We start from the raw sequence: 12437 nt of genomic DNA, 5'->3' as shown, positions 1-12437 counted from the left end.
ACTACGGTTAATGAAGTACACATTTTTGTTAATATACAGAAGAAAGAAAGAAAGAAAAACACGCGCCCAGAGTGGGGACCGAACCCACGCCTTTCGATTACATGTCGAATGCCTTACCAATTCGGCTATCTGGGCGACTGTGTTCTCCTTCACTTTCTGGACTATTTATATTTACTAGAAGTGTATCTGACGCTTGAGGGTGGTAGCCAGCGCCACTCTGACTACACGGGGAGAAGGGGACCTTCTTTTCAACCCCCGGGGCGTGACTCGAGCGTCTACAGCCTGTCATGAGCGGGTAACTGGTGGGAAGCCGTCTTATGCTACCTAGGCATCAAGGCTGCCAGAACCGAGACCCTCGCTAGGCTGCTTTCGCAGAATAATATAGTAAGGAAATGAGGGGCTCGTTGAGGAAAATACAGAAAGATAGGGCAGCAGTCTACAACGCCAAAGGAGGCATAGGGGTGTGGTTAGGCTCTTTTCTTTTTCACTACGGTTAATGAAGTAAACATTTTTGTTAATATACAGAAGAAAGAAAGAAAGAAAAACACGCGCCCAGAGTGGGGAGGGGGGGGTTCGGTCCCCACTCTGTGTGGCTTTGGACCCCCCTCCTCCAACGCGGTTTGTGTGACAAGCTGCTGGCTCACTACACAGGGCCATTTGCGGTTCTCAATCGTATAAGCGATGTGAACTACGTCATCTCGCGGCTCCTTAGAAATGGCAGACGAAGCAGCAAGTCTCAAACAGTTCACGTCACCCGACTCAAACCCTACCACTCACGCGGCATGCCTTGAGAGGCCCGGAGGGAAACGTCTCCACCGGGGGAGGTGTTACGCTGTCTACTGACGGTCCGCAAGGTCAAGTGACCCAAGGAATTGAGCAACGAATTCAAGCGAAGGTGCTTGAGGTAGAGGAAGACGGGGTTGCTAGCGTTCGCGGCTGCAGACGGACGTACTGAGCTACCCCTTGTTTACTTTGCAATAAAGCGTCGTTCCCCCACGTAACAATATTTAGGAATGTATTGAAATACCTTTAACCTTATGTATACTATAAAGAATTCAAACCCCCTGTCTTATGGAGCATAACTCGCAGGATAGATGCATTCCAACAGAGATGCGTAGCACGAAGAGCTTAGTTTAGAGTTTAATCATTTGGGGGACTGCTCTGTTTGGGCTACGATCCCTCGAAGCGAGAATTCATTTAGCCATGTTAGGGGTAGAGGTTATCCGCTTAGTTAAATTTAGATAATTTTCGATAAGTTTATTCAACGAATTTACGGTCCTAAAGTTAGTGAGGCACTCGCGAAGCAATTCTAATACGAAATGCCTATGCACATTTCCGCGAATGTTCCGACGGAAAAAGATCCATAAAATGACGGGTCTAAATAATAGTGAAGGACCTGTGAAACTACTTCCAACCTTGTTAGAGGGAATTTTTTTTTTTTTCAAAATCTTGATTGGTGTAGACGTTGTTAGGGGAAATCTTTGGTAACTAACTAGATAATTTTCTGGGTTTATGGGACATTGAGCGATTTTTGAAAGCTTGTTTAAGCCAGGTAATATTTTTAACCTCGTTGATTTAAGTTTCTAAAACCGAATTGCGGCACTTGGGGGAGTAATCCTTTGATGTGAAATTAAATTAAATAGCTTGACGGTCGTAACCAAAATTGAAGGGCACAGTAAAACATGCCTACCACGTCTTCCTGAGAGGCTAAATTTGTAAAAATACTGGAGCTGGTGCGAGTAACATTTAGATGCACAAAGCAACATGGTAAGTTTGCGCAAGTGCCAAAGAGACATAGGATGACTTTATAAGACATGTTTCAGCCAACGAAATTGTCACGATTTAGCTCCGCGTTCGTGAACCTGGGAGGGTAGGGGTACCCTCCAGCCGAGAGACGACCTGCAGCGTGCTGGTGGTGAGGGTGACTGACCCCCGAGCAGCCGTGCTCGGCGGTGTTTATTGCCCGGCCACCCACAATGTTCCCACCGAGCCTAGTGGGGCCACTGAACTTAGCGGCCAACGAATATCAGGGATGGGGGCGCCACACACTTGTCACACCCCTCACCCCCAAGTTTGTCTGTCCTACGCAAACACCAAACAACACCTGTCACCCCGGCGAGTCACGGTCTGGCGGTCTCCGTAGTCTCGCACTCCGCCTGGGCACAGGTGTCGATGCAGGTTGGCAGCATTGGGTGCCACCTGTGTCACTCTCGCACCAGCTGTCAGCCTTCCCGGTGTTGAAGGACTTGCGCGTGGCGCCACAGTGGCGCGAGTAGCACCAGCCCCTGGTGCTGTGCTGGCAGCGGTCGGTGAAGCTGGCTCCCCTTGAAGGAGTCCAGGCTGAGGCAGTGCAGCGGGCCCGTGGCCAGGCAGCCCGGCTGCGCCAGCAGGGGCGCCAGCACCTGCTCGGGCGCGTACGGGTCCCCGCACAGCATGCACAGCATCAGCCGCAGGTCCGGCCGGGGCCTCGCGACCGCGGGCAGCGCCTGGTAGATGTGCAGGCGGGGGAAGGTGTTACTCGCCGGGGAAGGTGCGTCTGAATGCTTTCCCGGCCATGACAGACACACTGGCCCCTGTGTCCAGCTCCATGGAATGGGGCGCCCGCAGACTTCGACTGCGAGCATGTATGGTGGCACCGACGGCTGCACTGTGCCCGCGTGCCACACGTCGAAAATCTGCGGGTCTTCGGCCACGACGTGAAGCCTAGCCGCTGCACCCGAAGCTGCTGCCGCACGCCCCCGCCGCCTACCCTTGCGCCGACTCTCTTGGCCGTGGGGCTGGCGCGGAACCTGTGCTCGACACCGGCTGCTGCTTCCGTCCGTCCGCCGTCGTCCCCCCTCGGCACGCCCGAGCAATGTGCCCAGTTCTTCCGCACGCAAAGCGCTCCGCTTGCGCGAACTGGCACTGTGAAGGGGGGTGGTCACCACCGCAGCGAACGCACCTGCCATGGAGGAAGGGCACCTGCCATGCCGTGCCGCCATCTTGTTCACCGCCGCCTCCGCCGACGACGAGCCGGCCGCACGTGCTAGCTCGCCCGCGTCCTTGGCCGCAGCCTCCATCGCCAGCGCTGCCTTCACGGCGTCGTCCAGCGAGGGGCCGGGAAGCTCCAGGAGTCGCGTCTGCATGGCGGGGTCGTTGATGCCGCAGACGAAACGGTCCCGGAGCAGCGAGTCGAGCTGCTCCCCAAAGGCGCAGCCGCTCGCCAACCCTCGCAGCGCTGCGACGAACTGCCCGAGCGTCTCTCCGTCTCGGCGGCTCCGGTTGTTGAATCGAAAAAGCTCCATTAGCGTCGACGGAGCCGGGCTGTAGTGCGAGCGTAGCGTCGCGAGCAGCTCACCCAGCGACTTCTCGTGCGGCGTGGCCGGCTTGAGCAGGTCGAGCAGGAGAGCGAAGACGCGGGTCCCGCAGCTGGCCAGGAAGATGTCGCGCTGTTTTGCCTCGGGTGTGTCGTTCGCCCGGAAAAACACGCCGACTTGTTCCTCGTAGACCGGCCAGGCGGACCCTTCACCCTCGAACGGCTCGACCCTCCCGTACAGCGGCATGGCGTAATGGCGGCTGGCTTGAGGGGGCGGTGTCTCGGCGTTCTCGGTGGCGGCGTTCACGGTGGCTTCGGCCGCTCCGCGGGCTTCTTCCCTCGTCGCCAGTGTCACGATTTAGCTCCGCGTTCGTGAACCTGGGAGGGTAGGGGTACCCTCCAGCCGAGAGACGACCTGCAGCGTGCTGGTGGTGACGGTGAGTGACCCCCGAGCAGCCGTGCTCAGCGGTGTTTATTGCCCGGCCACCCACAATGTTGCCCACCGAGCCTAGTGGGGCCAGTGAACTTAGCGGCCAACGAATATCAGGGATGGGGGGCGCCACACACTTGTCACAGAAATAATTTCGTCTGATTCAGAAATTGTGGTATACCGTTCCACATATCTATGTGAGTAACCTCAGGACGTAAACGGCCGCGCGGTTGTAGCTGTTGCGAAAGCAGGTTGCCACGTTCAAATGTTTCCATGTCTTCGTGGACGAGGAAAGCTGTCTACGACTAGCTTGCTGTGTGTCATTTCCGCCGCACAAGCACATGCTAATACTAAGCACCAGGGCATCCACACTTTAATATTAGGCGCTTTACGTTCCCGCTGAAAACGAATATCTTCCCAGCAATGTATTTGTGTTTACCAGTGAAACCGACTTTAAGAGGGCCTTGTGTAAAGCGCTCTTAAGAGACACGACATTTAATAAACGGCCCTATAGAGCCCTCCTGCTTCGGCATCACAGAGTTTACTAGGCGACTAAAAAAAATCTTCCCAGCAAGGCGTCCGTGTGTAGTAGTGAACGCGACTTTAAAGGGGTTCTGTGTATGGCAGAGCTGCATTGGACTGGACAGGACTTCACTCACATAGATCCTGATGTGGGCGGGGGTTTGTTACAAGGATCCCCTTCCCGACGCGTCCCGTCGTCGCATCTTCTTCGCTACCCTAGTAGGCGGAGGCCCCCTTCCGGAGTCCGCGCTTTTCGAGTGCGGTGAAGACCTGCTGTAAAGCAGAACAGCTTGAAGCGTTTATCCGACCAATACCACTTGCTAATTTGTGCACATGTTCCCCCGTACACTTAGAGCGGAAGTTCCCAGACAAAAAAGCGAGTCTGAACGTTAGACTTGCACATTTTGAATTTACACTCGGCTGAGCAGTGGTTCAAGGTCTTCTAGTGATGCAATCTTGGCTATTCTGACCTTTAAGATTTCATTCTCCTTTACTGTATATTGCTATCCACCACGGCATTTTGAAAACCCCTTTGCTCGCCTCGTTTCTAGAGCGAGGCTGGGTGATCGGCCGCTGCCTTATGTAGAGGAGCGGGATTTTTACACAACTCTTCGCCAACGTAACGGTTTCACCCGCTCGTAACTGGTGTCACGTGGACGACACGTCGGGGTGTGCATTTACGGAACATTTTTGCTTGGGGCGGTTATTTATGACGCGTATTCTACAACACCACTCTCCCCCACCCCCTTTCGCGCAGCAGAAACGCCGTAGCCATCCCCCTTACTGAGACTACAAATTCTGTCAAGATTAGAACGGCAGGAAGTCTGCCAAAATAAAATTGCAGCCAGAACCTCTATTGTGGATTGTGGCGCTCCGAGCGAGGATTTTTCGGTACACGTGTACATGTGCGCGGGGCCTGACCTGACGTAAACGCGATCATCACCCTCAGCGTTGTCAAGGTGAGCTGACGACGAGTCGGGATGCGTGGGTGCGTTACGTCACGAGACACTTTTTATTGGTGGTTGAAGTTCAGTCGCGATCCCCCCTCCCCTACCCCACCCCCTGAGTCCGCAGCGACGGGTCACTGGTGACTGGTGGACTGGTGATTGGTCGTGGTGAAGGACGGGTGACTGGAAGAAAGGAGACCTTGTGGAGAAGGGTTGTCCTACTGGGAGGAGGTAGGCAGAAGATTGATAGGTCATCCTACCGGAGGAAGGGAGGTGACTTCCACGGGCAGCGCTCCGTGGTCACCTGGGCAGTCGAACAAGGAATGGGATAATCAACAGCACGAACCAGTTCAGAGAAGTCAGATCAACATCTTTTCTCCGGCAACTGGCGTAAGCACGCCAGTTGCCGGGCCAATCGTTTTCTCTCACTCCTACTTCGTACCGTTTACTATTTACGAGTACTTCAGCAGGAGATTTACTGTGCATGAACATCGCACCGAAATCGATGGGGCTTGTGACATACTTCTATAACAAACTCTGACTGCGGCCGTCGAAATGGCCGAAAATGCTGCCAGAGCTCAGGGTTTTCTGGCAGACGCATAGGGACTGCAGTTGAAACTAAATAAAGTCTTAGTCTCTCTCTCGGACTGCGTGCGTACATGACGGTGTAGGGTACGTCGGTATGACATTTACGCGGGAGTTACGAACAAGGTAAGGATTTAGTGCCGTCTAAACGTCGTTTTTAAGTATTTACTTGGTAAGTGCTTCATCTAGTCAGTTCTACTATATCTGACCAGACGGTATGCCGCCTTTGCCTTTTCTATTGCCTTTTCCTAATTAATCATTAGCCTCCACAGTGTGCATGCGTTGTTTGTCGCTAGGAGTGCTTTTTGTTTTGTTTTTTTGGTATTGTTCATACAAGGCAATAATCCCACTCAAGATGAATATGGCGCTTGCTTCAGCATGATTAGCTGGAGGCCGCCCGTTTCACCTTGGGGGTCAGGCCTGCGTTAGCTTCGTAATTGACTTGGCTTGTAAAGTTTAGTTAAGCCCGAAAACACCTAAAATCAGCAAAAATGCTGTTATAAGTGATGTGCACAGGTTGGAAATAAAAACAAGCTGTAAAAGGGCGAAAGCGAACTCATGCGAATTTCCTGCCTCCCCTCTCAACCCCCCAGCCTCTTTCGGCCCCACTACAGTCAACGCTCGATTCGACTTGTTGTACCGATCGCCTTGACTTGCATATGCGCGCACACTATGAAGGACTCTGCTATATAAGGACAAAAGTGGAATTTTATGCAGGGTATGGAACTTTGGTCTAGCTGCAACTTGCAAGAGCACATGGACACGATGCATTCGGGGTGTCGATGCAGACATCCAGCGTGAAATGCAGCGTTGGCTTGCAGTACCGAGGCGCCAGACCGGAGAGCTGCACTGGCCTCGCCGTGCCACGCTAGGGGGCCCCGAAGTGCTACGCCTGCATTAAGAATTGTTTTCGAATACCCTACGAAACATTTTAATGCATTCGTCGTCATTTTAGAGTAATTACCAGAACAGCCTGTAAAAGCTATATACGCACGAGAAAAGACACACGGCTGTTAGCGTAAGCTAACCGACGCGCACTTAGGAATGGCGCACGAACTATCAGTGGAGTTGATAATCGGCTTATGCGTTTTCTCGTATGTAGATAAGTGTTATGGACTGTTTTCATCACCAACTAAGAATAGCGGCGAAGCGGCTAAAATATGTTTTTGTTAGTATTAGCTGGCTTTGACCATCAGAACCACCTATGCGTAAGAGGGAGACACAAACGGCTCACGTAGTCCTCCTGCTAAAAAAATGGAAGGAAATACGGATTTGTTTTTCAATTTTTTTAAAATTTTTATTTCCAACTCATGTCAATAAACCCCTTTTAACGCATGTTTTTGGCGCACTTTACGTTTTTACTCTTCACTAAAATGTTAGGAGCTAAGTCAGTTACGGAATGCAAATCTCTATGTCCTCTTCCCGTACTTCACACGATAGCACGTGGTTGCAGCTCCAATTTTCTTTCTAGATATTTTCGTAGAGAAGTTTATTGTATTAGCCTGTGAGTAAGCACTAGAGAACCATTGATCCGGCTGGCACCACGTGGCGAACCCTGCCAAATGGAACATTGTCGTTTTGCGAAACGTGCTTAGGGTTGATTTGATTTGATTGATTAACTGACTGTAGGACTTAACGGGCCGACGCAACTCAGGCAATGAGGCGCGCCGCAGTGGAAGGCTCCGGATTAATTTTGACCACTTGAGGATCTTTAACGCCCGCCGAAATCTCGAACACACCGCGTTTTTGCTTTTCGCCTCCATCAGTGCTTAGGGTTCCACTAAGGGCAGTAAATGCCCGCGGGAACAAGCACATTAACATTCAGACTAAAAATATGACTCGGGCAATCGTAACAAGTCAACCGTGACCACAGTGCACGGTCGTGTTGTGGCCGTCCTGTAAAGCATCCGCGCCGCCTTATGGGGGCGCCACTCAAAGCCATATAATGTTTTTTAAGCAGCCTCGAGTCACTCCCGCCATACAGTTTCTTACAAAAAATACTGGAGACGAAATGGACGCCGAAACTGTGTCATCGGGGAGGAAAGAATACGACAGATTTTCATTGGCTGCATCATTAACTCTGCTTGAAACATTTTATTGAGTGTGAACTAAAGTGCCCCAAAAACGGAAATAGAAGTGTTAATTGACATATTTCGGAAATAAAAACACCCCATAGGTATGACGAATGCGTATTTTCTTTCCTTCTCAGTGGTTTTCTTAGCAGGTGTATAAGTCATCATTCTTCGTCGGCGATTCTGGCGGGCCAAGCCAGACGTTACGTAGAATTTCTAGCTTTCGCAGTAATACCCAACGAAAACCCATCAATCGCTTAACTGTAGCATCGTAAATGATGGCTGCAGCAGCCTGAAGTTGCTACGTACGAGAAAACAGCCGCACCACGGTCAACTTGCAGCTAAACGATGGGCGGCTTGTAATGGCGCCAGAGAAGTGCCGTGGTTGACCGCGGCGCAGGTTTTTAGTCGTACGTATACAACTTTTACGGACTGGTCTCGTAGTTCAAATCAATCAAATCAAATAATTTATTTGCCATCATACATAGTAGATGGAAGGGCGGCGAGAAAAAAGCTGCTCACAGGCAGCTTGACCAGCCCACAGCCCCTGACTAAAATGTGTTTTAGTGTGGTTTCTGCGAGAGTTTACAGTTTTGTAATGGCTCTTTCATCGTGTCGGAATCGCAGACGAAAAATGTTTACGTGGACCTCCTGCCACAGAAACAGTACAACCGAAGAAAATGCGCGTGTTTTGCAAATTACGACAGCGTGCGCACATGCCTACATGTTCTCGCACTCACTGAAACTTTACAGACCAAGCCAATTACCCATATAGTGCAGATCTTTACCTTTCCAGAATTAATACGGTGGCAGCTGGAGCTACATTGACGGAAGCGCGAGGTTTCTCCCTAGATATATATGAAGGAAACTATGGCTTCCGCCTGTTTCCCATTGACTCGCTGCGTTGGGACCTGACTGCGCGTGCGTGCGAGGGCCTGGCCCGGCAGGCCGTCTGTCCCTCGAATGAATGCCCGCATGCGCAGTCGGGTGCTGCTACTCGCCACAGCTAGCGGTGCGTTCACTGCACGCTATGCTAAATCTCTTTATTAACATGTGTGTCGCGCAGTGAGGGTGGCCTTATGGAACGTGACATTTACAAGGGTAAACACTACTGAGACGACTGTATTATGGCGTCGTCTGTATAACCGCCACGTCTGTCACAGACCGGCCTAGCAAATCCAGCGTGTGATGTGATTATCTTATAATATTCCACGGTCCCGAAACTAGCATTGCGTTAGAAAGCCGAATTCACGCCCATGGCCATTGTACGGCAAAACTTATTTCTATCGCTTTGGTACAGTTCCATAATCTAGCGCCTAATCTAGCACTTCCATGACGTACCTCACTGTACTCCGGTTACGCTCGCCATACTTCATGATGACTTCAGGTACTGTCATACGTCATGCTGGCATATTATTGTTACATTATCACAACATAGTACAAGCCGCCTGTATAAATTTCGAGAAATTCCTCGAAAACGGTACTGTTGGATGATTGGGACGAACAAGAATTTAATGTGAGGTCGACTTTTCCAGCAGCGAGTGGCAGCGAACGTTCCAAGAGAGTGGCTAAGAGCTAGCTTCTTGGAGATATGGCCAGATGGAAACATCATATACTCTTGAAAAATCCTTCACAGCCTGCAGAGACAAATAAGGGAGGGAGCCTCTAGCAGAAACAAAACTCTTCCACCAACGCTTTCCTTCGGTTGTGTGCAAGCTATGGTTCCGTAACTGCGTCCTCCGTCAGACCAGCTGTATGTTCAAGTAGTAGAAAAAATGAAAGATGATGCGCAACTTATGGTGGTCAGGAACGCTGGTTCTGCGATGTCTTTTCGCATTTCGACGCTGCGATATGTAAGCCTATCCTGTGAAATTGTAGAGCTATTCACTTCGATGAGTTGGACTTGGTGCGTCTTGCTTGGCTTGAGTTGAGACGAAATTGCATGTCTGAGGCTTCATGATATTTAAAAAAAACACGTATGAGCTTTCCTGTTTCTCTGTGGCTCGCATAGAGCCCGGGGTGACAGTGACTGTATATATGACCGGATTGAGTTTCTGTGTGTGTGGCTAGCAGATATTTTAGTACTCCGTGGTTTTGTTGATTGTCGTTTGTTTTTGTTTAAAGCGTCATTACGCTCACATTGAACGGGCTGTAGACATATTTTCGAAGCATATATATGTCCGTGTACTGCGTCTACTTGTAGGGCGGCTCACATTCACAGAATAATCACGGGCGGTATTCAGCTAATGGGTCATCTCATACAACGCAATTTCGCGAGACGTTGTGCGGTCTAAGCGACACCGCATTCATTACCACTGGAGGGGATAAGTATTGCGAAGTTAAACGAGCACATCACAGTACCGGTATCATCCATTGGATCTGATCAGGTCTGAACGAGGTGACGATATATCGTCGACAACATAACTCGCCTCTATCTTGGGAGAGAATTCGATCTGTCGACCATTACGCTCGCGAAGGCGCCGAGAAATGCGCCAAACCGCGTCTCCGCTGAGCATTTGTTGGCGTTCGGGCTCCCTGCCAAGCCGCAGTTATGTCGTTTTATATGTCTTCCATACAGACATGACCATGACTACTTTCACGAGTCGTAGACAGGAAAAACGAGCGAGAAATAAAACGCTGCGCGGAAACCTGTCAACTATACTCTGCGGTCGCAGCCCCCGTAGACACCGGAGAAAAACGGGAGCAAGCGGTTGTTGTCCCAGCGCTCAGGGCCGACAGTCGCTACGAAGTGCTTCGCGTCCCGACCACGAAGTGGGCAAACATTTCGCCTTCACCATCTCTGCATGTAAAACTGGTTCTTGTGCACTCACCATCGGTGATGAGGCTGAGGGTGGGGTTGGAGCCACTTGGGGCTTTGCCAGGGTCGAAATCTGAGCCAAGGCCGCAACGTCGATGCGCACAGCCAATGTGCGCCGCCTGGCACCCGATCGAAGTGGCCTAGATGTCGATTCGGTGGAGGTGGCTGTGCGTATCCTCGCGCCCGATCCGAGGGATCCAGAGGGCGATGTGTGGGCCCTCGCACCAGATCCCAATGGTGGCTTAGACGGCGATGTCCTCGATCGGGATCCAGGAGTCGCTGTGCCGCATCCAGGAGTCGCACCCGAGTCCAGGGACCCAGATGTCGATGAGCTGGTTTGAGACGTTGGCTTGCGGGTTTCAGAAGCCGATCCGAGGACGACAGCAGATGCCCCGGATGCTCCAGAGTGGATCGACTGGGCAGCTTCCGCAGACGCGTTGATCGCGTCCCAGTCCGCGATGAAAGGTGTAGGTGTCGTAGCTCTCTTTCTGATTGTGTGTTGGGAGGCCAGAGCGCTTCTCGAGGGTCTACAGTTTAGGACGCAGTTGATGGTCTCGTCTGCGCTGGCCCTGCCGAGCATTACCTGGCCCCTGATTCGTGCAGCCCTGTGATGCATGCGGAGCCGCATCTCGGCCAACCTATTCGTCACCGTGGCAGAAGGGTCGCCGCCAGCGTCGGGTGGCAGGTTGCCTCCAGTCATCCTTGCTGCTCGAAGCTCTTCGTTCTTCAAGGGGCCCTTGAAGCCGTAGCAGTTGCTCGAGCACAAGGTGGCTGCTGCTGGCGGCGGCTGCGGAATCCACTCAAGCAATGGCGCCCACACGAGCGCGCGTGAACCTGGTAGCGTGCAAGTCGTCGTTTTTCTCTACGGCGCAGGGCCTCTGATTAGTGGGGGATCCAGGTTAAGGCACGCTGAAGGAAGGGGACCTACACACTCTTTCTTGTGTCTGGAGATGGGCACATCTTCAGAGATTTTTTTTTTGTTTGACTAAATTGGCTGAACAAAATGACAGAGTTTGCCAAGACCTGGGTGCATTTACACGTGTTACAGTGCAAAACCAATTGTGTGCTTCATCGCCCCTTCTAAACTGGACAGATGCTGCCTTAATTTACGCAAGTGCTCCCTCTAAAGCGCGTCAGATGCTCTCTTAAGAGTGTGCGCACGCACGCACACACTACGTGCGAAACTATCGGGCTATGAGGAGCGAGACGAAAGGGGTGAAGGTGAGAGGGGGACGGGGGAAAGAAAAGAGGCATTTACTCAAAATGCGTTGCCAGGAAAGATTTCTCCATAAAAGCCGGTGCAACCGCTACGACGCTAATAAGACAAGGGCAAACACACTTATGCCTACACACTACTGGACCTCTCCCACAGCACACACACCGCAACGTCGTCCACTACCCCTACTGGCGTACGCAAAAGGGAAGGGGGGGAGGCAAGCACCCCCCCCCCCCCGCACCCCGACATTTTTGGGACGGGGGGGATTTTCGAGGCTAGATAAACCACTAGCCTTTTTTTGTCTGTAGGTTGGTTTATTTTCGCTTTTGTTAGTATTTATCGATTTTGTTTTTTAGTTATTAATAGTATTTGCCAATTCTTGCTCGTTAATATTTTCTAGATTTCTTGAGTGGGCCCGGCTTCCCACGAAGCAGAATTCTTCCACTGACTACCCCATCAGATTTCCACCTGGGAGGCCTGATTACCCACCTGGGGAAGACAACCTCTTCGTGGACAACTTCAGCACCTGCTCACCATCACTGGGGGATCGCT

This window comes from Haemaphysalis longicornis, unplaced genomic scaffold (genome assembly GCF_048455015.1).
Source record: "Haemaphysalis longicornis isolate Haplotype H1 unplaced genomic scaffold, Haemaphysalis longicornis Haplotype H1 scaffold_1, whole genome shotgun sequence".
NCBI classification, from domain to species: Eukaryota; Metazoa; Arthropoda; class Arachnida; order Ixodida; family Ixodidae; genus Haemaphysalis; species Haemaphysalis longicornis.
The sequence above is the reverse complement of the archived record's forward strand: the minus strand, read 5'-3'. Positions refer to the sequence as shown.